This window comes from Phodopus roborovskii, unplaced genomic scaffold (assembly GCF_943737965.1).
Source record: "Phodopus roborovskii unplaced genomic scaffold, PHOROB, whole genome shotgun sequence".
In the NCBI taxonomy this organism is placed as follows: domain Eukaryota; kingdom Metazoa; phylum Chordata; class Mammalia; order Rodentia; family Cricetidae; genus Phodopus; species Phodopus roborovskii.
This window is the reverse complement of record NW_026126515.1, coordinates 3,078,750-3,103,931: the sequence shown is the minus strand read 5'-3', so window position 1 is coordinate 3,103,931 and position 25,182 is coordinate 3,078,750. Positions and strand designations below refer to the sequence as shown.

General features: G+C 44.5%; 1 protein-coding gene and 1 pseudogene across 5 annotated transcripts in view; one reads left to right on the top strand and one right to left on the bottom strand.

Moving 5' to 3' along the window:
• LOC127230868 (disintegrin and metalloproteinase domain-containing protein 29-like) overlaps positions 1-10,031 on the bottom strand; it is a 34,351-nt pseudogene extending 24,320 nt beyond the window's left edge.
• Positions 10,032-11,255: 1,224 nt separating this feature from the next.
• Slc8a3 (solute carrier family 8 member A3) overlaps positions 11,256-25,182 on the top strand; it is a 132,016-nt gene continuing 118,089 nt past the window's right edge. The window contains exon 1 of one of the 5 annotated variants that reach the window (XM_051196245.1): positions 11,256-11,799. The gene's annotated coding sequence lies outside the window, so the exon portion shown is untranslated. The remainder of the gene's footprint in view (positions 11,800-25,182) is intronic. The other 4 variants (XM_051196243.1, XM_051196247.1, XM_051196244.1 and 1 more) reach the window with 4 other exon arrangements.

Genomic DNA, 25,182 nt, shown 5'->3' with positions numbered 1-25,182 from the left:
CTGTGGGCTGCCATTTTGCCTTACAGAAACTTCTCAGTTTGAGGAGGTCCCATTTATTAATTCTCAATCTCAGTCTGTGCTACTGGTGTTATGTTCAGGAAGCAGTCTCCTGTACCAATTTGTTCAAGGGTTACCTCCCACTTTCTCTTCTAAGAGATTCAGTGTGGCTGGATTTATGTTGAGGTCTTTGATCCATTTGGACTTAAGTTTTGTGCATGGTGATAGACAAGGGTCTATCTTCAGTCTTCTACACACCATCATCCAGTTGGGCCAGCACCATTTGTTGAAGGTGCTTTCCTCCTTCCATTGTATAATTTTAGCTGTTTTGTCAAAAATCGGGTGTTTGTAGGTGTGGGGGTTAATATTAAAAATTTTTATTCCATTCCATTGGTCTACCTGTCTATTTTTGTGCCAATACTAAGCTGTTTTCAGGACTATAGCTTTATCCTAGAGCTTGAAGTCGGGCATGGTGATGCCTCCTGAAGTTCCTTTTTGTACACTGTTTTTGGCTATCCTGAGTCTTTTGTTTTTCCATATAAAGTTGATTATTAACCTTTCAAGGTCAGTGAAGATTTTTACTGCATCCCTGGAATGAAGTTTCTTGATCCTGGTGGATGATTTCTCTGATGTGTTCTTGGATTCGATATTCCAGTATTTTATTGAGTATTTTTCATCAATGTTCATGAGGGATATTGGTCTGTAGTTCTCTTTCTTAGTTATGTCTTTGTGTGACTTGGGTACCAAGGTAATTTGTAGCCTCATACAAAGAGTTTGGTAATGAACCTTCTGCTTCTATTATGTGGAACAATTTCAGGAGTATTGGTATTAGCTTTTCTTTGAATTTCTGGTAGAATTCTGCACTGAAGCCATCTGGCCCTGGACTTTTTTGGTTGGAAGGCTTTTGATGACTGCTTCTGTTTCACTAGGGGTATAAGTCTATTTAAGTTGTTTATCTGTTCTTGATTTAATTTTGGTGTTTCCATTTCCTTTGAACTTTCAAATTTTGTGGAGTACAGATTTTCAAAATATGACCTGAAAATTCTCTGGATTTCCTCAGTTTCCATTGTTATGTCCCCATTTATTGATTTTAGCCCTCAAATAGATTATTTCCTGGCGTCTACTCCTTAGAGGTGAGTTTGCTTCTTTTAGTTCTAAGGCTTTCAGTTGTGATGTTAATTCTCTAATTTGACTATCCTCTGTTTTCTTCATGTGGGCACTTAGTGCAATGAACTTTCCTTGTAGCACTGCTTTCAATGTGTTCCATAAATTCGGGTATGTTCCATAAATTCTGGTTGAATTCTAGGATATCTTTAATTTCTTTATTTCTTCCTTGACCCACAAATGGTGCAATTGCACATTGTTCAATTTCGATGAGTTTGTAGGGTTTCTGCAATTTGTGTAGTTGTTGAATTCCAACTTTAAAGCATGGTTGTCTGATAAGATACAGGGGGCTATTCCAATTTTTTTGTATCTGTTGAGGTTTGTTATGTTGCCTAGTATGTGGTCATTTTAGAGACGTTTCCATGTGTAGCTGAGAAGAATGTGTGTTCTTTTGTGTATGGATGGAATGTTCTATAGATGTCTGTTAAACTCACTTGTAACATAATTTCAGTTAAATCTTTTGGTTTGTTTGGTAAGTTTCTGTCTGGTGGTCCTGTCTGGTGAGAGTGGGGTGTTGAAGTCTCCCACTATGAGTGTGTGAGGTTTTATGTGACCTTTGAGTTTTAGTAGCATTTCTTTTACGAATGTGGGTGTCTTTTATTTGGGGTATAGATGTTCAGAATTAAGACTTTGTACTGATTGATTTCTCCTGTGATGAATATGAAATGACCGTCTTCATCCCTTTTGATTGATTTTGGTCCGAAGTCTAATTTGTTAGATATTAGGATAGCTATTCCTGCTTGCTCCTTGGGTCCATTTGATTGGAAGATCTTTTCCCAATCATTTACCCTGAGGTAATGTCTGTCTTTGAAGCTTAGATGTATTTCTTGTATGCAGCAGAAGGATGGATTCTGTCTTCATATCCATTCTGTTAGCCTGTGTCTTTTTATAGGTGAGTTAAGACCGTTAATATTGAGGGAAAGTAAAGACCATTGGTTGTTAATTCTTTTGTGTTTTAGATTTGTTGTTGGCAGTGGTATTGTGAGTATATTTGCCCTACTTTTTCTTTTGGGTTCTGGTGAAGTGGGATTATCTATTGTCTATGTCTTTGTGAGTATAGTTAATTTCTTTGGGTGGGAGTTTCCTTTCCAGAACTTTATATAGGGCTGGATTTGTGGATATTTATTGTGAAAATCTGGCTTTGTCATTGAATATCTTGTTTTCTATGTCTATAGTGATTGAGAGTTTTGCTGGGTATAGTAGCCTGGGCTGGCATCCGTGGGCTCTTCGTATTTGTAGGACATCTATCCAGGACCTTCTGGCCTTGAGTGTTTCCATGGAGAAGTCAGGTGTAATCAGGTGTAATTTTGATAGGTCTGTCTTTATACGTTTCATTTCCTTTTTTTCTTTGTTGTCTTAGAGATCATGTCTTAAAAGAAAAAAAAAGAAAAAGAAATCAGAAAGAAAAGAACACATTTTAAAAAATGTATACCATGACTGAGTTATTTTCAGGAACGATGCAAGGTTGGTTCAGCATATACAAATCAATAAGCAAAGTTCAGCAGATAAATAGATGCAAGAACAAAAGCCACATGCCCATCCCAATCAATGCAGGAAAGGTCTTCACCAAGTTAAAACATTGTTTCCCTATAGAAACTCTGAAAGCAATAGAAATAGAGGGGATATACCTCAACATAATAATGGCTGTGTATGACAGACCTATAGCCTACATTATACTAACAGGAGAACAATTGGGAGTATGTATTCTAAAATCTGGAATGAGACAAGCATGCACCCTCTACAATCTTACTCAGTAAAGCACTTAAAGTCTTACATTAATAAAACAGGAGCAGCAAATAAAAGGGATACAGAGAGAAAAAAAGTCACTATGTCTATTTTAGGTGACATGACCCTGCAGTGACACATGACCCTAAAGACATGAGCAGAGAACTCCTAGGCCCAAAGAACACTTTCAGTAGGGTAGGGGGTTACAAACTCAACATATGAAAATCAATAGCATTTATATCAATAGCAAGCCAGCTGATAAGGAAATTGAGGAGAAAGTGTAATCCACAATAGTTTAAAAAGAAATAGAAATAAACAAGGAATGGAAGACCTCTCCCTACATTGAAAACTTTAGATATTCAAGACATTCAAGATTCTAAAAGAAAGACCCCCATGATCATCGATGGATGGGATTAATATTAAGAAAACAGTTGAACTACTGCTACTGAAAGTAATCTATATATTCAATCCAGTTCTTCCAATGTCCACAGGAGTGGGAAAAAAGTCCCAAAAGATTCCCATTCTGTAGGGAGCCATTTTCTCTTGTTGACTGTGTTCTTTGATCTACAGAAACTTCTCAGTTTCAAGAGGTCCCATTTATTAATTTTTGCTCTCAGTGTCTGTGTTACCTGCTAACAGAATGTATACGAAGACAGAATCCATCCTTCTGCTATGTACAAGAAACACATTTAGCTTCAAAGACAGATACTACCTCAGGGTAAAGGGTTGGGAAAAGATCTTCCAATTAAGTGGACCCAAGGAGCAAGCAGGTGTATCTATCCTAATATCTAACAAATTAGACTTCAAACAAAAATCAATCAAAAGAGATGAAGACGGTCATTTCATATTCATCACAGGAGAAGTCCATCAGCACAGAGTCTCAATTCTGAATATCTATGCCCCAAATACAAAGGCACCCACATTCGTAAAAAAGAAACACTACTAAAACTCAAAGGTCACCTAAAACCTCACACTCTCATAGTGGGAGACTTCAACACCCCACTCTCACTACTAGACAGGATTTTGAAAGAGCTTCCACTGAGATCAGGGAAGAAACAGACTCCTGCAGTGTCCAATCCTAGTTAGCATATTTTAAATCCTACCCCCCCCCAAAAAAAATCCAAAAAGGAAACTTGTAAGCTCAGTTACATGCAAAGGAAAAAAATAAAAACATAAAACATGTTTAAACATTTATATCATTAAAAGTGATCTTAATATTATCATAAACAAGATCAGTAACAAAGATGAATTTATTTGCAGTGTGCAAAAACAGTTTAACATAAAATTTTGCTTAAGTGGTAATGGAAGAAAAAATAGCATTTATTTAGCACACACACATACACACATCCATTTGTCAACTAAAAACTTAAAAACCTGAAGTATGTTTTCCTTGGACATGGAGACTGTTGAGCAATGGAGATAATTCCTTCTGATGAACTTCACAAAAGTGGTACTGAGCTTGATTGCCCATTTTATATGTGCCGGTTTATGTAAAGGTCAAAAAGGGCTTAAGAGAGAAGACTGAATGGTGCTCCAACAGAGGATGGGGTCGAGTTCTCAGCACCCACTGGCAGCTTAAAACCATCTGTAACCCCAGTTCTAGAGGATCTGATGCCCTCTTCAGGCACTGCATGCATGCAAAACAATCTTTTAAAAAGGATGGTATTTCAGCCATGCACATCTTTAATCCCAGTACTCTAGAAGCAGAAGCAGGCAGATCTCTGTGAGTTGGAGACCAAATTGGTCTACAGAAGAAGTTGCACAACAGCTAGGGCTACATGGAGAAATCTTGTTTGTGTTTGTTTTTGCTTGTTTGTTTTGTTTTGTTTGTTTAAAAAGTTAGTGCAGAGGAGAAGAGGAGAGAGTAGGGTAGGGAAGGGCAAGAAAGAAGTCTATATGGGCAATATTTGTTGTTTTGATTGTTGCTTGGACATTGCACTTATTTTGTGAAAATTCTCTGAATGCCTTTCAAAACTGAAAATCATCCTGTTAAAGGGCATAAGGGAAAAAAAGTCAAGAAACTTACCTTACAATTCAAATTATAATAAGATTAAAATTAATGTAACCAATAGGGAAGAACTATGTTGCACTAAATTACATATTAAATTGTTTCTTCCCTACAGGGCTTCCATGGAACCTACCTTAAATTTCAACTTACTTGCTTTATTCTCTAACATTTTACCTATTTACTGTGTGTGTGTAAGTATTCATACTTATATGTATATGTGTAGGTGTGCTTGCTACAGCAATTTAGAACTTGCAGGGATCTATTTTCTCCTTTCCATGTGGGTCCTGGGAGTTGAGTTCAGGTTGTCAAGCTTGGGGGCAGTGTCTTTACTAGAGAACTGGACCAGATTACCTGCTTCTGTGGCCCCTAACTGATGTCATATTGTAAAATCCAAAACCCATGGAATGCTGGCACCTCAGTTACCTATTAGCAACAACACTGCAGCCTACATTGAATTCAGAACCTAGTATAGGGAAGCAAGCATGCTTGATACTTGTGAAGTATGAGAGGCCTCAGTGAGCCATTACTGTAAAGTCTCATGGCCCTCTCCTTTAGTCACTCACTTTTCTCTTTGCATACTACTCAGCCTAGGAGAAAGAAGGACATTCTATGATGGACGCTCAAAAATCCAGTCAAAATGCTTGCATTCTTTGCTTGGATTGTGCTGTGGTTTAGGTAGGTGTCCTTCAAATTCCCGTGTGTTGAAGCTTTGTCGCCATCCTGTGGAGCTATTGGGAAGTGTCGGAATGTTTAGGAGGTTAGATCTCACTGAGGGAAATGAGATCACTGGAGGCCTCTCCTTGAAGGAGATACTGGGCCCTGTCTTAGTTAGGGTTTCTATTGCTGTGAAGAGACACCATGGCCACGGCAACTCTTATAAGGGAAACATCTAATGGGGTGGCTTACAGTTCCAGAGGTTTAGCCCATTTTCATCATGGTGAGACATGGTGGTATACAGGCAGACATGATGCTGGAGAGGAAGCTGAGAGTCCTGTAACTTGACCCCTTCAACAGGAACTGAATTTAAACTCTGAGCATCCATAGTGACACACTTCTTCCAGCAAAGCTATAACTATTGCAACAAAGCCACCCCTCCTAATAGTGCCACTCCCTATGAGCCCATGGGTGCCAATTCCATTCAGACTAGGGTCTCCCTCTTTCCCTCTACTTCCCAGCTGCCATTTACCATGTACAGGAGTGAAAAGTCTCCCAACCATGTGGATCACTGTATGTATTATGCACCACAGTCCCAGATAAACAACCACGGGATTAGAAATCTCTGAAACCATGAGCCAAAATAAATAATTTCTTTATTAAATGTATTGTCTCAGATACTTTATTACAGCAACTAGTACATGATGATAATTTTTTTCCTCACACTTTCTGGGGGCTAGACATTCAAGATCAAGTCATTAGCACATTTGGTATCTTTCTCCCTAGACTGCAGATAGCAGTTCTTATGAGATCACCCACCTGCCTGTATCTTAATCTTTTCCTATAGACATTTTTCATATTGCGCTGAAGCTTACCTAACCACCCTGTTTCAGCTTTATCACTTTATTTTATCACATTCTCCCTCTCTCTCTCTCTTTCTCTCTCTCTCTCTCTCTCTCTCTCTCTCTCTCTCTCTCTCTCTCTCTCTGTGTGTGTGTGTGTGTGATGTACATTCATATGGGTATGCAAGCATGTGTTCTTGGAGACCAGAGGTAGATGTCATGTATCTACCTCAATTTTCTCTTTGTCTTATTTGAGACAAGGTCTCTCACTGGACCTGCAGCTGGAGACTGACTGGTCATTTTCCTGTCTCTGCCTACCCAGGGCTGAGATTACAACTATCGACTGCTGCATCCAGGTCTTACATAGCTGCTGTCAATCAAACTAATTCTTACATAGCAAGCAATTCACAGACTAAGCCATCTCAACAGCCCCCTAAATGATCACACTCAAAGTAAGGCACTGGTGGTCAAGGCTTCGATGGGAATTTTGAGAAACAACTCTATGACTGGGTTGCATATTTTCACTTTTCTGTTGAACAGGAGGTTCATGAGGCTTCCAATACCAACACTGAAGAGCTTGTGTGCTCAACATCCTATGATAATCCCCTTCAGTCCTGGCACGGCCAGGGATAAATGTTCATACCATGACAGAAGTGGAAACTGACTCTCATAAGATTTGACATTTTCCCTGAAACGGGATCATCCAGAGTACAGAGAACCCCAAGACTTTATTGGCCACATGAAAGGGGCCGCTGAATGCAAGAGGGAAAGACAAGCTTAAGAGAGAATGATACGGAGAATGAAAAAAAATTCACTTGTATTTAGGAATTACTTAGAAACAGAGTCTCTCTGAATCCTCACAGGCTCTGCTCAGTGGGTATTCTCATGATTATTATTAATATTTCCATTTTACTGATGAGGATGTTAAGGCTCAGAATGTGAAGCTTACCTTTGTTATCTTACCCTCTTGAGAACTCTGAGAACCCACACAAGGTAACTGTAGCAGCAGTTTTGAGATACGTTGGTCTCTCCCTTGTCTCCCACCCTTCTGCTCAGCAATGCCCAGTCGGGGGGGGGGGTTAGAGGACACTGTGCTTCTTTTCCTGTTGTGAAATATTAGATTATACTGTGTGAAGATGTGACAATGTGATTGTTTAACAAAAAGTTAAATGGCCCGTAATAGCTAGGCAGGAGATATAGACGGGACTTCTGGACAGAGCGTGCTCTGGAAGGAGAAACGCAGAGTAGCCAGCCTGACTTGGAATGACAAGGATGGACATAATGGAGATGAGGTTATGACTATGTGAAAGAATATAGATTTTAAAAATATTGACAATTCTAAGTTATAAGAGCTAGTTAGAAATGAGCTGAGGCTAAAGCCTAACTTTCATAAGTCTCTGTGTCATTTACTGAGATGATGGCCCAAACAAAAATCCACCTACACCACCTGGTTTTTATTTGTTGTTGTTGTTGTTGTTAGTTTGCTTTTTAAAAGCCAAGACTAGTATTATTCTTAATGTTGCTGGCGGTGTGTGGTTTTAGAAAACAGTTAATATTCACTGAAGACACATTTCATGGGTGTCATCTTCTTGTAATGGCTGCTGTTGATTGACAGGATCTTGATGTGGGATAATGCTCTTCTATACTGTAAAGATTTGTTACTCACATTGGTTTAATAAAAGGCTGATTGGCCAGTAGCCAGGCAGGAAATATAGGTGCGGCTACCTGACAAGAATTCTGAGAAGAGGAGAGGCAGAGACATAGTCGCCAGCCAAACACAGAGGATGCAAGATGAGAACGCCTTGCTGAGAAAAGGCACCAAGCCATGTGGCTAAACACAGATAAGAATTATGGGTTAATTTAAGCTGTAAGAGCTAGTCAATAATAAGACTGAGCAATAGGCCAAACAGTTTATAATTAATATAAGCCTCTGTGTGTTTATTTGGGACTAAAGGGCTATGGGACCAGACAGATAAAAACTTCCTTCTACAGATATAGAATCACCTAGGGAACCAGTGTAGGCATACCTGTGATGGTCGGCTATATTAGGCTAGGCTCTTGGCTTGCCAGTAAGGGATTATCTTGTGTTCATTCACTGGGAAGATCCACCCTAAAACAGGGTGGAACCATTCCCTAGGCCTGGGTCCTGAACTGCATATGAAAGAGGAAGCTAGTTGACTGTGAACACTCATCACTCTCTGCTTCCCAATTTCAGGTGCAATGTGACCAGCTCCCAAGCTCCTGCCACCATGATGAACAGGCAGTAGAACCCTGATCCCAAATTATAAACCCTTCTTTCCTGAATTTGTCTTTGTCAGAGTATTTTATCGCAGCAACAGGAAAAGGAACTAAGACAAATACCAACAGATAAACATAACAAGGAAGAATCTGAAACAAACAAAACTATCTAGGGAAGAATATCAGCAACCAGTAGAATGGAGAAGGGATACACACAAGGGTCTGGGAAAAGCTTTGGATGTGGGAGATGAACTATATCCTGATTTTGTTGTTGCTTTATTTGCAAGCATTTTAACCAGATTTGTGTACTGGTTAGTGTGGCCTTGCTATAGTAAGTGTCTAAGATAAGTAACTTCTAAAGAGAAAAGGTTGGTTCTGTAAGTTCTAACCCATGACTGTGGAGCTGCAGACTTAGGGTCTGCTAAGGCAAAAGCATATCATGGCCAGATCACATGGCAGAACAAAAATGTTTACCTCATGTCCTGTAATTACAAGAGAGAAAAGGAGAGGTATAACCTCACAGTCATGTATGTGCGTGCATGTGTGTGTGTGTGTGTGTGTGTGTGTGTTCTCTAACTTATTTTCTGAGACAGGGTCTCTCATTGAACCTGGAAATGCCTATTTGACTGGTCTGGCTGGCCAAAGCACTCAAAGTATTCTCCTGTCTCTGCACCCTACCTACACTGGGATTACAAGCACATGCCACCATACCTGGCTTTTACATGGGTTCTGGGGGACCCAAAGTCAAGTCTTCATGATTGTATGACACATACTTTGCCATCTGAGTCACCTTCCCATCTTTACCTCCCAATCATTTCTGAGTTTATGTCTCTAATGACCTAGAGATTTCCCACTAAGCAGCAACACTTAACCACCTTTCAATAGCAAGCAAGCCTTTATTTGGAAGGGGCACTGAATATCCCAACTGTTACAACCATCAACCTATGCACTTAAAGCAGTTTATACAGAAGTTATTCCTCAATAAAGTATGCGTGTGTGTGTTTGTGTGTGTGTGTGTGTGTGTGTGTGTGTGTGTGTGTGTGGTGTAAATCACTGAAAACCCCATCACCAAGAACAGCCATTTAAAAGTTTTTATGTTGTCAGGACACAGCCATGCATTCATATTTCTCTCTCTATCTCACTCTCTGTCTGCCTCCTCTTTTTTCTCGTTTTCATAATCAACACACAGAATGTGCATTAGCACATTCTTGAAAAAGTTCAGTTGCTTTCTACATCTTATACTCACTTAACCTCTTTGGGCCAAACTTTGTTGGAGAGGCTCATCTCCCCAGCGGCTGGTCTCTAGAAGTTGTACGTGTTGTTTGTGGCATCACACCTGCTGCTGTCAGTGTGACTCCAGGTGGTTCCCCCTTATCCCCAGCCTCAGGGTAGCCGTTTAACATCTTCAGGACAATGTCAACAACAACAGAAGTGCAAGTAGTAATCACATTTATTTCATGCCCTCCTGTGAGGATGGCACCAAATGATGGAATCAAATTTACTGGCTCTAACCCTGGCCCTGCTCAGGAGATGCTGATGCCCGGTGTTATGGGGCTGTGTGATTCCCACTTACACTTGGCCTCAGGCAGCAGAGGCATCCAGAACAGTTTCTGTCCCATCTACACTGGTATCTATGCAAAGGGGCAGCCACTACTCTCATTTCACAACTGCCTAATGACACCGATAAACTGAGGACATGCAATCCCACCCTAGTCGTGGTCTGTCCATTCCCTCAGCCCCAAGGACCACGCCTGACAAATAGAGCAGAAATTATAGACATCTGATTTAAGGCTATGTGTGTACATTACTCTTGAGCCAAGCCCCAAACCCTAGTCCTGTTGCTACATCAAAGGGCCATCTCTGCTCCAGCCACCAGGCCCAGAATAAGCAGTAATTTGAGAGGCAGCCCCTTTTATTTTTAGCCTCAAAAAAAAAAAAAAAAAAAAAAAAAAAAAAAAAGCCAAAGCCTACATAGCGCTCACTAAAACGTCTCTCCTAAAGCTGTTGTTTGACTTCGGTTGAGAAAATGACAGGCTGAGTTCTGCACCAAGAAGAGAAGGGGGGCTAAACGGCAAACGGGGGGGGGCACCACGTCCAACCTCCATCCCCCTTGAGTCCTCCCCTAGGCCAGGGTGGACCCTGACTGGGTAATCGTCCCCTGCTATATTTAAAAACCACAGATGTGTTTTAAGGGACTTAATTTCGGAATTTCGGGCGGCGTCTCCTGGGGACAAGGGGAAAGCCAGTGCTCTGCTCGCGCCCGCCTGCTAGCTTCCAACTCTGGGGAATCCAGGTCAGGATACGTCGTCGTCGCCTTCTTGCAGCTGCTGCCAGCCGCGAAGCTCCAAGCTCCACGGTTCAGCGACTGGGTGGGTGGCCTCCGGGTAGGGCTTGTGTCTGCATTCGATCTTCCAGGGGCTCTCTGCGCGCAGGGATCGGGCCGGATGTCCATGGCCCGCTGCGAAGCGCTATGCAAGTCTCCCCTCCGTTCGCCAGGCTAAATATGCGTGGCTTGTCATTTGGTGTGGCTGCCTCCCAGCTGATAGGGTGACGTCGGGTTTGGAGGCTTGGAGATTGGCTTTTTGATTTGGCTTCTTGCGGAGGCTTAATGGGCAAAGCTCTAGGCTCGCCCAGAAACCGGCCCCTATTCTCGTCCCCCCTCTGCACGCTGCGAGGCCGAGACGTCTCCCGCGGTAACGGCGGGGAGGTTGAGTTGCGCGCTCCCAGGCCCGGGAAAGCCCGGGCGACGCGGCAGCCAGCCCCCGCCGGGGTCCCTCCGAGCCGCCAGGGCGCGCCGCGCTGCTCTCCGTCCCGCCCCTCTCGCAGGGATCCCCAGGCGAAGGCGGCCGGAACTCCGGGCCTTGCCCGGGCCACTCGGGCCATCCCTGTCCCTTGGCTCAGCGCCGAGGGTCCGCACTCCGCGCCCTGCGCCCTGGCCCCCAGCGCTCGAGCTCCAAATGCGCTGCCCGGTGGCCCCCTGACAGCTGCCTGCACACGAGCTCCGGCGGGCGGCGCGGCGGACTGTCATGCCCGGGACGCCGCTGCAGCCGGCCCGCAGCCCGCGGGGGCGATGAGCCGCTGCGGCCGGTGAGGAGCCGGGCGGCTCGGGCATCGCGCACCTTCCTAGCCCGCCTCACTTGCTCATTGGGCTCTGGAGGCTGAGGGGAATTGGTGAGTAATGGGATGAGCCCACAACCCACCCACCGCGAAGCAGGGGATGCCAAGATCCCGGGCTTAAGATGCCCCCAAGAGGGTCCCTGGTGGAGAAGAATCATGACAAGTTATTTCTCAAGATCATTCGCATGCACTGCCTTCCTGTGGGTTTAGTGCCAGAAGAAGTGGGGGAGGGTGCCCGGGAAAGTGTAGGTTGTGTATGCGGTGTTGGGGGGGGTGACAGAGTGTCTAGGCGAGGGTGCTGGGGGGCATCGAGAGATGCCTATGAACCATGGCACCGGAAACAATGTGTGCAGAGTCCTGTCCTGTGTTTGCTGACTTAGTGGAGGGTGCATCTCGATGGGGAATCTGCATGCCAGGTGTGTGTGTGTTTGTGTGTGTGTGTGTGTGTGCGCGCGCGTGCGTGTGTATCGGTGTCTCGCTGGTGCCAGGGCGTGTTGAGTTCCTGGGGTTGAGTGTTCACCGGTCATGGGATTAGGAGGGGGAAACCGTGTTATTCGCTACACACACACACACACACACACACACACACACACACACACACACACACACACCGCCAACCTTGGGACTCCCTTGCCTCCAGCCTGCACCTGCAGCCCCAGCGCAACGTGCCCTTTCCCTCCTTCCCCTGTTTGGGCTAAGCCTGAGATTTCATCTCCCACCCTGGCTGTGGTCTGGGTGATTCCAGTCTGTGGAGAGAAGTCAAAGTATATTAGCAACCCCCCTCTCCCCTCAACTCTCTCTCTCTCTCTCTCTCTCTCTCTCTCTCTCTCTCTCTCTCTCTCTCTCTCACACACACACACACACACACACACACCACCACCACACACACACTCACACAGATGCCCTCATTTAAAGGCCAGCCCTGCTTCTGCAGGCCCTGACTGACCTGCCCTGAGGACCTGAGCCACTGGGACAGAGGATGAAACACGGTTTGCTAGAGGGGGTATCGGGGGAAGAGGCAAATTTTCCTTTTTATCCGTTGCGTTTTATTTTTAACCATGGAGTTGGGGGGGGGGACTAAATAGAGCAAGTGCCTTTAATGCAGTGCTGTAAATTTCCTCACTCGCTGCCTGCCTCTTATCCTTGTCTCCCTCTCTATTTCTCTTCCTCTTTTGGCAATTAAAAAGCAAACCTCTGAACCTTTGGTGCTAAGGTTTCCCAGGCAGAAAGAGTGAAATTGGGTACAATTTATCAGAAATACAGGCTGCAGCTGGGTGCCAGGTGCCCAGCTCCTGGGTGGTCAAGAAACCCCCAAAGGGGGAGGCTTGTGGGTACATGATAGAAACACATCCGGTCTTCTGGTGAGGTACCAAAAGGGAAGCCTGCCGGCCTCCAGCGACCTGGTGACTTGCAACCGTGCTCCTGGGATTAATCTTCCACAGCTGTTGTGACTGTCCAATTGAGCTGAGCTCTTGTTTACCTCAGTTTTCAAATATAGCTGCTGCGCCATGCTCTTCCTGAAATAGGGGGATCAGTTCACTGTGTATGGGCCAGAGACCTTCCTCGGGTCCTTCTCCCCCACCTTCCCACTGCCCTTGCTGCCTCTGACTGGCTCGCCCAGCTTTGAGAGGAAGCTGCTCCTAAATTCAGGCCTGGCAGTCTTGGGAAAAAAGGATGATTGATGGCCAGAGCTTTCGGTGACTGGATGAGGACTGGTCAGCCCGGGGCCAGCACTGCAATCTACGTTCTCATTAGCGGTCCTTCACACGTATCTTTAAATAAATGAACCATAAAAGAGTGTGTGCTTGTGTGTGTGTGTGTGGGGGGTGTTTAAGGAACCTCCACAGAACCTGCATGACTGGGAATTGATTGTAAAGTTCCTTCTTAACTTGATAAAGACCAGAAGGCCATGGTGCAGGTCCCTTTACATGGAATGCTTATTCCGCACTCCAGTTCTCAATACTGCTCACCCAAGAAAGCTTTGCATTCCTTCTGACTACGCTATGGGTTACTCTGTAAACCCATAATCTGAACCTTTGAAGCCATCTACGATGTAGCTCAATTTTACTGCTGTGACTGAGTGAAAGCTCTGGACAATGAGCTCTGCAAAGAGAGGGAGGGTGGCTGGCAGTTTGTCCCCACTGTATCCCCAGGGCCTGTCATAGAGCAGGCGCATGGTAACTGGTTAAACTAATGGAGGCGGAGGCACGTGTTACCTTTTCGCCCCCGTTGGTGTCTCTACACAGAGAAGGGAGAGACTCCAAGACAAACTCTGTTTTGTTGTTGTTTGCTTTGTTTCGTTTGTAACAAAATCAAGCTAGGCCTGACAGCAGAGGTCTGTACCCTCAGCAGGAGGATTACAAATTCAAGGCCTGCCTGGGCAATTTAGTGAGATCCCATCATCAACACCAAAACTATTGGTGTGTGGGGGAGGGGCAGCAAGACCCTTTTGTAGCTCAGCGGTAAAGTACTTGACTGGGGTGTTCATCTATTTACTCTGTAGTACTCTGAGAATAAAATCCCTTACTCTGGACCCGTCCCTGGGCTTGCACACTGATTCCCTTGCCCCCCAGCCTTCTTCTTTCTATTTCTGTGCTAAACAGTTCAGTATAATCTCAGGTCACAGTGATGGGTATCACCTCAGGCAATGGTGTGTGAGGCATTCATTGTTTCCCAACCTGCATGGTCCAGCCATTGCCCACAATCAGCATTTGTGAGATGTCACCATCTTGATTTCTCTTCACATGCTAAGTTTGATGAGTGGAGTAATTCCCTTCATCCAAGCCTGCTTGCTTTGCCTAGAGGTTCAAATATTTTCTCCAAAAGAGAAAGCCTTCGCTTGTTATTACGGGGAGACATTTATTGAACAGGCATTCAGCAAGCACCTACTCTGCCAGACATGAGCTAGGTAACAGGCATGAAGGACTGAATGGTTCCTTTCCTCATAAATACATATGCTAGCAGGGACAACCAGCCCAGTGAAGAGGCTATTACTGTTATTTCTGCCACATGAAGGGCAACGGAAGACCATAGAAGTAAATACAAACAGTCACCTTTTCTCAGGGCCTGGAGGCTAACTCTTAGGATAACTGAGCCCAGAAAGGAAGTATGGGTTCAGGTTAGCTTTGGTGAATGCAGTGAGGAGACAGAGGGGAAGGGAAGACATTGCTGAGTGAAGAGATCAGTGTTTAAAACACCTAAAGTGGAGAAGGTTTTTCCAAATGCCTGGACACAGAGATGCAGGGCGGTTGTGGTTGGAGAAGCTGTAGGGCCAAACTGTGAAGGGCTTACACTATACGCTAAGGAATTGTAGGGAGTTCCAGTGAGGCATTAGGAAGGCTTTAACTCCAGAAGTGAAGGAGCAGATTGGCGTTTTATACAATATGCAGAAAGGGGCCGAAACTGGGTGTAGAGCCAGTGGGACGTTTCTGTAGATCTCCAAGTGTACTGATGGAGAGAGGAGTTCCTCTGTTTTTGTTCATAGATCTCCAAGTGTACTGATGGAGAGAGGAGTTCCTCTGTTTTTGTTCATAGATCTCCAAGTGTACTGATGGAGAGAGGAGTTCCTCTGTTTTTGTTCATTGATCTCCAAGTGTACCGATGGAGAGAGGAGTTCCTCTGTTTTTGTTCACAAACTAGAATGTTCTTATATGTTTTATTGTGAGCCTAGCCTTTAAAGGTCGAGCCATTTCCCCAGCCCTGGAATGTTCTTTCAAGGGAGAAATGGTCCATTAATTTTCTTTAATGAGGCTGCCTTATATTTGATTGTTCATATGCCTTGAATAGACTTTCTAAACCCAGCCTTGGGGAGAGATGCCTTAGAAGGAAGGAGAAGTGGCCTCAGGATGTATAAGTAAGAGAAACCCTGAAAGATGAGGGATGGAAAGGTCTTTGAGGATATGAACCTCTCCCCCCACCCCCACCCCGCCCCATTCCCCACCCCACCCCACCCCATTCCCCACCCCGAAGGAGCATAGGAAGATGAGAAGGATTTACATGGAGCAAGACTTCTAGATTGCAAACTCGTATGTGTATGAAGATACACTTCTTTAAAGAACTGTATGGAGAGTTGATGAATCTAATTGCAGCGTCCTGGGTACTTGGATGTTGTATACAGAGTCATGCCTACTAAGAAAACTGCTTTGCTATATCCTAGCTATAACATGGAACAGGCCAAGGAGCATGAACTGCCCTGATACTGTCCTGGCTGTGCAAGAGTACTGGGTCATGTGGGGACTGGATCCGGAAGCAGGACTGGACGCTGAGACTACCCCAGCTTCCAGGTGGTACTTTCTAAATCCTTTGAGAGGAGAAGGCTGCCAGTGTCCAGTAGGACAGAGAAGACTGTGGTGCAGTCAGCCGTTCCTCCCCTGGGTCATATCTGCTCCACTCGGCTCCTCCTACTCACTACTCCCAGGACCACTCTCTTCCTAAAGGGGACTCCTCTAATCTGGAGTCTATTTCTCCTGTCTCCTGTCTCCCCACAAACCCTACTCTAGAAAGAGCGGCTTGCCCACTTCCCCTCCCTACCACCTCTCCTCATCCTAAGATCATTTCTTCATCACTCCACTGCTCATCATTTCCCACCTTCCTCCACCACTGACTCCAGGACCTCTCACTCTCCAGATCATAGTGAGCACTCACTCTCTCCCTCCATACTCTCCTGCTTCAGATGATGTTGACCGTTGCTAGCTCCTTACAACTTCCTTGCTGGGCTTCTAGTGGGCTGAGCTCTCCTATGGTCCCTCATCCACTTCTGAAAACAAACAAACAAACCTGCCCCCTTCCCTGTTTTCCCTTCCTCCGCCATTCCTTGGCAGTCTTCCCTGGTGGCTTGAGCTACCATTCCAGGATGCCCCTGAAGCTTGTGTTTCTAGCTCCCCATGCTCGTGCCTTATGTCCAGCCACTTGTGCATTGTCTGCAATGGGATGTCCACCAGTTTCAGGAACTGAATATACTCAGTGATCCTTAGCTGACCTTCCCCAGTGTACAGTCCATAGTAGCCTTCTGCTGCTATACTCAAGGACTTTCTCTGAATGACTGCCAGTGCTCTAGGTCCCCAAATGCTCCAACTACCCTGTTGCAACCACAGCAATTCTTTGCCCTAGGAAAAACATGTTAAAAATGAAACGAGTAAGAATCCAGTACAAACACTGTGCCCAGAGACCCTCCAAATGCTCCACCCACACCACCCACACCATCATACTCCTTCCCTAGCCAGGCAGGAATAACCACCTGTGTCTGTACCTCTTTGCTCCTGGGAAGGAACTGATGGGGGAGTCAACTTGAAGAGAGTCCTGGAGGGAGTTGAGAGGGAGTCCAGCTTCAAAGATAGCAGTTTGAGAAAGGGAGACCCACACACCATTGGAGTTGATTGTATGGAAGGAGCCCCCAGATACATATCAGAGAGATGACCCTGACTGCTTGCCAGACTCATTTGTTTTCATGTAGGCAATGATATGATTGAATTTTATATTTCAACATTCTAAAACTTAAGATAAATGAAGTGACATTAAAACGATTCAAACAGTAGGAGAATGGGCCAAGGAAACCCTGTGTAAAAGATAGTGAGTCTCAGCTTCCCTCAGCCTCAGGTCAGAAGGGTGTCAGCCATTAGTAATGTCAACAGTAGAGTCTGGAGGTGGTCTCTGAGGAACAGACAGGGGCAGGAGGAAGAGCAACACCTGTTCCAGGCTGTGCTATGTTTCTCACACCACAGCCCATTGTCCCATGTCCTTTCAGTTCAGGAATTGCTTTTTCTTGGCCCTTCCTCATCTGACATACTACTTCAGACTGGGCAGAAAGACATCTGTGATCAGCATGGGAAGGTTTGCTGTTGGCTCCACACGTATTGGTGTAGAAATCTTGACAGTTGACTGAACAGAACACAGGATTCTTTATCTGTGTGATCACCCCCATCAGAAAATTAAAGGAGATCATGCAGGTGGGAAGGGAAGGCCTTTGTAAACTCTTGGCACAGCAACTGGCTAAATCTTTGTTGAATGAGTGATAAATATTGGGTAAATGCTGGTTGTCACTCTCCCATCCTCTGGAACAAGAGGTGATGCAGTAGAATGCCAGAGTTGAGTGAAGGAACTGGTTCACTTGGACTGTAGACAAGGCCCTAACACCACGCGGTTCTTTTGGTTCTTCTGCAGGGGCAAAGCCTGCTGTTTCCTGAGGACTTTATTTATAATCATTTACTTCTTTTCCTAAGGGTCATCCAGAAGCTTGAAGTCTCCTCTCAACTTACATGGTTTCCAAGCCACTTAATCCTACAGTCATTATTCACTCATTCAATAAATACTCACAGAGTCCTCCTTATGTAGACTCTAGTTTTGAAGCACAGCTGTGAACAAACAGGGCACATTTCTTGCCAAGATAGAATATTCCTTCCTTCCTTCCTTTCCTTCTTTCTTTTTCTGCTATTTTTTATTGAGCTATTTGCATTTCCCCCACTCCCCTCCTTCCCTCCTCCCCTCTCCTCTTCCACCCTCCCTCCTGCCCTCCACATCCCCAACTTACTCAGGAGGTTTTGTCTTTTCCCCCTTCCTAGGCAGATCCATCTATGTCTCTTAGGGTCCTCTTTGTTACCTAGGTTCTCTGGGGTTGCAGCCTGTAGTCTGGTTGTCCTTTGCTTTCGGTCTAATATCCACTTATGAGTGAGTACATATTATATTTGTCTTTCTGGGTCTGGGTTACCTCGCTCAGGATGGCTTTTTCTATTCTGACCATTTGCCTGCATCTAGGTTGATTTTAACAATATCCACATCCATATAGTCCCAGCTCCCTCCCTCCCCCCCCCTCTCTCTCTCTCCTAGGACAGGGTCTTGTATAGCTCATGCTAGTCTTGACATTGCAGACATTTTGCCCTTGCCTCTTGAGAGGTGGGATTATAGGTGTGGCTCATCATAACCAGCAGCCCTTCTTATTCTTTAAGATTTTATTTATTTATTATGGATAGTGTTCTGCCTGCATGTATGCCTGCAGACCAGAAGAGGGCACCAGATCTCATTAATAGATGGTTGTAAGCCACCATGTGGTTGTTGGGAATTGAACTCAGGTCCTCTGGAAGAGCAGCCAGTGCTTTTAACCTCTGAGTCATCTCTCCAGCCCAGAATTTTTATTTCTTGATAAGTCAACAAATAGACAAAAGCAACAATGTGTTTAGCAAGTGATATGTGTTATGTAGGATATGAAAAAACAATATGGCAGAGTCCTGGAGAAAGGCCATCTTCAGATAAGACTCAGAGGAAGAGCCTGTCAAGGAAGGTGCCATTTGAGACCAAAATGGAATGAAAAGGGGGCATATGTGGAAATCTTTAGCGAAGACCATTAAATGAAAGAATATGAGATAATCCCATAGTTAGAAATATTAGCTAACTATCATAGTGAACTGTAAAGCATATAAACAGGAGTAAAGTCAGTAGTTAGAGGAGGAAAGAAGCATGCAGAAAAGCTGAGATGCAAGGAGTAGCATGATCTCTATGGTAGGTGTTTTTTGTATGTTTTGTTTTTAACCTAGGTGGTTTTGGTAACACTAGCCTATAATCCCAGCACCCAGGAGACTGAAGCAGGATCATAAGTCCAAGGCAAGCATGGTTTATACAGTGAGCCCCTGTCTCAGAAAACAAAACAAAACAAAAAAGATGTTTTATGGGGAGCAGACTATAAGAGTTGGGGAAGGATTGACAGATGTAATCGTAGTCAAGGCAAGATGTGTAATTCTGACTAGATAGAGATTAGACCAGAGTGTAACAAATATTTGCATTCACTAAATCTGAGAACATATGCAGGTGGCATGATCTTCAAAGAATCCACAAGTTTTATGGGCACACAATAACCATCACCATACCATCATCACACCACCACCATCACCACAACCATCACTACCACCACAGGATTAATGAAGAGAATATAAAGCTTTCTTGTACTCAAACTTGGGTTTGAGTTCATCTTAACACTTTGCATCTTTAAAAAGAGAAAGAAAGAAAGAAAAGAAAAGAAAAGAAAAAAAAGAAAAGAAATCCTCCTAACACCATTTCCTAGGAGTAATGCATTCAATGGATTCAGTATCTTCTATGTGAACTACATTCTTATTTTTGGCAGACAGATGTCTAACTCCACTCCTTCTCTAATGTTCTCGGTGTTTTTAAGTTCCTGGCCCTTTTGCTTGAATTTAGATACTGATCTTATGTATACTTCTGTGTGCTCACCGGGGGTGGGCACAGGCACATTCCATCAGTGTGTCTCCTCAGTCTATCACGTCTGGGCTATTGAACCAACAAAAGCCTTCACCGTCACTAAACTGAGGAACACACCAGCGCCTTGGATGAATTCCAAGGACCTCATGCTCTCTTCCTGAAGGGTGTAGAACTCTTGCTGGTCTTATTTGCCCAGTGCTCCATAAAGTCCTAAGCTAAGTAGGCATGTGACTTAGATGTCTTTGTGTTAATTCCTCCAGCTTCCATTTCTTTGAGCTTAGCTCTCTGAAGCAGAAGGAGCATTTGTTGGAGGACCAGTGTGATGGAGAAGATGCTGATGTGATTGCTTGCTATGACTCTTCATTCCTTTTGTCATCTGCCACCTCATTGTCACTCTTCTCCAACTTAGACTGATTCTGCCTTAGGTAGCTCTAATAGCCATGGCTTCCTCGGCTTTAGTTTCTCCTCCCCCTTCCCCCTAGCATTGAATGGGTTTGAACTGGCCTCAGCTTCCAATAGGTCCTGCTTTTGTTGGTCCATGGAGTTTCCATGCTGCTATCTCTGCAGACTGTGTGTCCAAAAAAAAAAAACCTTAATCCTGTCTCTCCCCGGCTTAAAAAACTTTCAGCTTATATTGTTCCTCATATTTTCCAAAGTGATGCCCAAATTCTTTGTCTAGGCATTCAAGGCCTTGTAGAGATTCCTCACCTAATCCCAATGCTATTCTCAGATGCTCTCTTCCACTGCACATTATCTACCTCTCTGAATGCACTGCTTGCTCGTTCAAACTTGCACACCTTCCTTCTACAATGGCTTCCTGCTGACCTTGTTGTTGACAGTACACTAGCTTTCACCTAGTTATCTCCCGTTCGGTTTTTCAAGTCAGAGACACAATGTTAGCTGGGCTCCAGAACTGGCCCCAGTGATCCCATGATATCATAACACTGTCTTCTTCAGACTTTTTTGGCACATCATTGTGTGTGCCTCCAAATATAATACTGGTTTGTCCTAATTACTCATTTTTCTGTCACTTTCCCCTGATGCAATGTGTGCTTCTCAAGAAGGATTATATTTTTGTTCATATTACTGAAATTTGAAAATCTTTGCTCATAGCATCCCCGACAGATGGTTTCCCCAGCCTCCAGTTGAACATTGCCAAGGGTTGGAGAAATCAGTGGATATGAATATTACTAGGTTTTTTTGTACACCCATTCAATAAATCTATACTATATTAGTGTCTAGCATATCTACTATATGCTAGACACTAATTTAGGCACCGGGGATACAAAAATATAATAAAAATCCCTAACCCCTCTCAGAACTTGATTTTTTTTTTCTTTTAGTTTGAGGGGAAAATAAATTTAGAATTTCGATTTAGAGTAACCTCTTGGAACGGGTCAACCCAACTCACTCACATACTGAGCTTCACATAAGCAAGAGTTTGAGAAAGAAAGGAAGGAAGGAAAGAAGAAAGAAAGAAAGAAAGAAAGGAAGGAAGAAAGAAAGAAAGAAGACCACAGAAACTAGAGGTGACCTGTGCTGTCATCATCTAAAGGAAAAGTAACTGTGAGGTGTTAAACAGAAGACATGATAGTGCCTGGTACACTGTCAGCTATTGAGTGGGTTCTAAATGGAGGCACGTGATCATTTTTATTGTCATTTTCAAGCCCATGGTTCATATATATGGTATGAGGAGGCAGAAGCTCTGCCCTGTCTCTGGACTTTCTTTCCTTGTGTGTGTGTGATTTCCTGGAAGAATATTGGCAGGGCTCCATGACATCGTCATATGGTTCAGGTGCCATTGGATCATGAGAGGGTTAAGAGAAGGCAAAAGATGACATTTGTATGAGATTAGAGAGGGAAGGACTGTGCAATATGGATCATGTATTGTTGTGAGACTGTTCACATTATTTTAAAGCCCTACTGCACTTTAGCCACTCCCCCATGTCACCACCTTAGAGCCACCTACCTGAGGGCTCAGAGCGGAGCAAGAAAAAGATAGTAATGATGTTCCAGGATGTGGTATATTCAATTAGCTTATCTTTACTTGCTTGTCTCTATCTCCCATTGGAAGATTAAATTCTATACAGTTGGATATGACTTACAACTCGTTTGTGGCTGTACCCCACTCAGCAGTGCAATGTCTGGCCCTAAGCAGCCAAACAATAGTTGCTTACAAAATGGACTCAATCCAAGAGGCTTTTGGTAAATCCAGAATGAAAACTCTCCTTGACCTTGTCTCAGATTTTCTTCCTACCCTCTCTTGGCTTCTTCTTTATCCTCTGAGTTCTCCTTGGGAGTCTATACTGTAAGCCTGGCTGTCCCACTGGGCTGATCTGACTTAAACATGTCCCTTCCCAAAGATCAAAGCATCTTTGACTTGATTGACTGTAAACACTGTCAACCTGAGCTTTATGGATGAGGCAGGGATTGCCGCCCCACCCCCACCCCCAGGAGCATCATGAACTTTCCAGGGTCTCCCACTCACTGAGACACACCTGAGAATCAATCTTGCTTTCTGCTTTCAAATGTAAGGTTCACTATTGCTCTAAGCTACCTTGGAGCATGTAGAACCTCCAGGGCTTGTGTGTGTGTGTGTGTGTGTGTGTGTGTGTGTGTGCGTGCATGCGTGCGTGCACGGGGATGGGGGGGCTCTGCATCCAGAATGACTCACTTTGTTTTCACTGGGCTCTTGCTCCAAAAAGGGTCCCCAAACCTGGGAGCCAACATCATGTGTTCCTGACACAGACTTTCCCAAAGTTCAGATGCCTGTCCTTAGTAACTGTGATGTTGGCCAAATGACTTAGCCTTTCTGAGCTCTGATGTGGCATCTGTAGAGCAGACCTGATCATGTCTCCTTCCCTGGAAAGATGAGAAATAATACAGAGAAAGCATTGAGTATCATCATGTTTTCCTCCATGGATCCAGGTTCCGGAGCATTGGAAGACACATCTATCTGCCATAACCTATAGACAGAGTAGGGAGTTGGGTGCCTTCAAGGACTCTATACAGACATCCCCTGAGGTAGGCAGAAGGGACACAGGAAGCTCTGCATGTGCTGGCATCCAGATGACATGTCAGAGCGGGTGCAGCCGGGCTGCATCTACAGCTTTAATATAAATTGGCTGTGACGCCTGTGTGGGGGCCCAGATTTAGAAGCAGAGCAGAATGACTCTACTGAGGCTGGTGACAGGACCTACGCTCTGTTCCCATTGGAGAAAGTGGAGGGCGTAGCAGGAGGAAGAACTGCTCGGTCTGGCCTGGTGGCATTGTTTTATTAATGAACTGGATGAGCAGAGGAACAGTGATTTTAATTAAATTTGCCAGCGATATTAAAAGATGTCAGGAGCTACTGCTGAGGACACAGACACCTTGCAGAAGGCTCTGGGGTGGGGGGCATTAGGAAAATAAGCCAGGAAAGAGGCAGGAGGTCCTGGGCTGAGCCAGGATGTGTGTTTTGCTGAAGGAGCAGAATGGGAACAGAGGGTCCCTCTCTGTGGAATAGATCATGGCTCCTTTTTATCTGCATCTCCTCTGTTCACAAATGTATTTTGAACTAATGCTCCTTCCTATTCCAGTCTTTTCTTCCTTAGAGCCATCCTAAGCTTTTGGTGAAATGGATTTTTCTGAAATACAAACCAAACCGTGTTACTCTCCTGTTTCGAATCCCATCATTGGTTTTCTTTGTCCTAGGATAAAATCCCATCTTCTCAGCCTGCCCTAGAAGAACTGTGGTGAATGAATGCTCCCCTGCCATCCGGCTCCTTCTTCTGGCTTCCCTTCCCCTCACTGCATTTCCTGTAATCCAAGGCACACAGCAGCCTGGCTCAAGTCTCCATGTCTTTGCTGGGCTGTTCTCTTTAACTGGTGTGCCCTTCCTACTTTCTTTCTTTTTCTTCTTCTTCTTCTTCTTCTTCTTCTTTTTTAAGCTCACTCATGCTTGAAGGCCTATTTCAGGAATCATCTCCTTCAGAACCGCCTCCCCAAATCCCAAGCTGGCTCAGTGCCCCCTCCCCCGAGTATTTGCAGCTCTCTGCCCTTGCCCCCACACTTTGTAGGAAACTGTCTATTTTTGTATCTCCTTCTACTCCTACTCAAGTGTACCTTTGTGGGCAAACACTGTGTCTCATTTTTCATTTTACCCACTGGTATGTAATGGCATATCACAGGCATTTGTCAATATTTGTCAAGCTGAATGATGAAAAGAATATTCAGGTGGGTGACAGAAGCAGGCAGTCAGCATAGTCCTGAGCCTGGGGACTCTGAAGCTCTGTCAAATAGCTAGTGTCTCCTATGTGGGGGGGCAATGACACAGTCACATTTCTCCCGAGTCCAAAGCTGACTGGAGCCATTTGTGTTCTACAACAAAATGGGACATTTTAGTAAAACTGAGTGGCTAAAACCGTACATTTTATGCCATTTCCCTGTGTATTTTGGCTGTGTTAATGATTTTTTTTTTGCCTTATGCTTTGAGTAAATGTTTTCTCCAAAATGCAAAAATGGAAATAAAAATTTTATTAACTACATAGGGCTATAAAAATTACAAGTAGCATAACATGTGTAGTAAGTGCTTATACACAGCAATTAATGTTAATTGTTAATGCCTCTTTTTTGAGTTGAGTCCCGTTCCCAAGTCTGTGCCTTTAAAGGGGTAAGGAGACACCCTAAAAGATTAGAATCTGCCTTAGTTTGTGTTTGGGCCTGAATCAATGGCATTAAGAAAACAAAACAAGGTAGTCGGCTTGGTCAGTGGAGCTGGCCCCAAGTGGAAAGAGAAAGCAAGGAGTTTCTCCCTTCACCCCCGCAGACTGGTGCAAGTATTTACTAGCCAGTCACTTTCCTGCAGTTTCCTTTCGTTCTTGCCTTCAGCTTGCTAGCTTTCTCAGGAAATCAGCCTCCGATTCTGGCCCCAAGACAGGGCATTCCCCCATGACAACCTGGCACCACAATATGACTGCAGGGCTGAGGGATAACCAAGATCATGGCTGTCTTAAGTCTCCACTGTGTAGAATAAGTAAGAGTCCTTGCCCTGCAGATCAGGACAACTACCTCCATGATGCCCCAAGTCCTTTCTTACCTGTGGGTACCCATTCACTCAAGGATGCTACCTTCTGTCATGCTGTGGGCTCTTGATTAAAAAGTTGCTTCAGCTGTGCCCACATCCATCTCCTCCTGCATGGGGCTTATGAGAATCCACCAAGCTAGGAGTTTTGAAAGTAGAGGCAAGAAGTC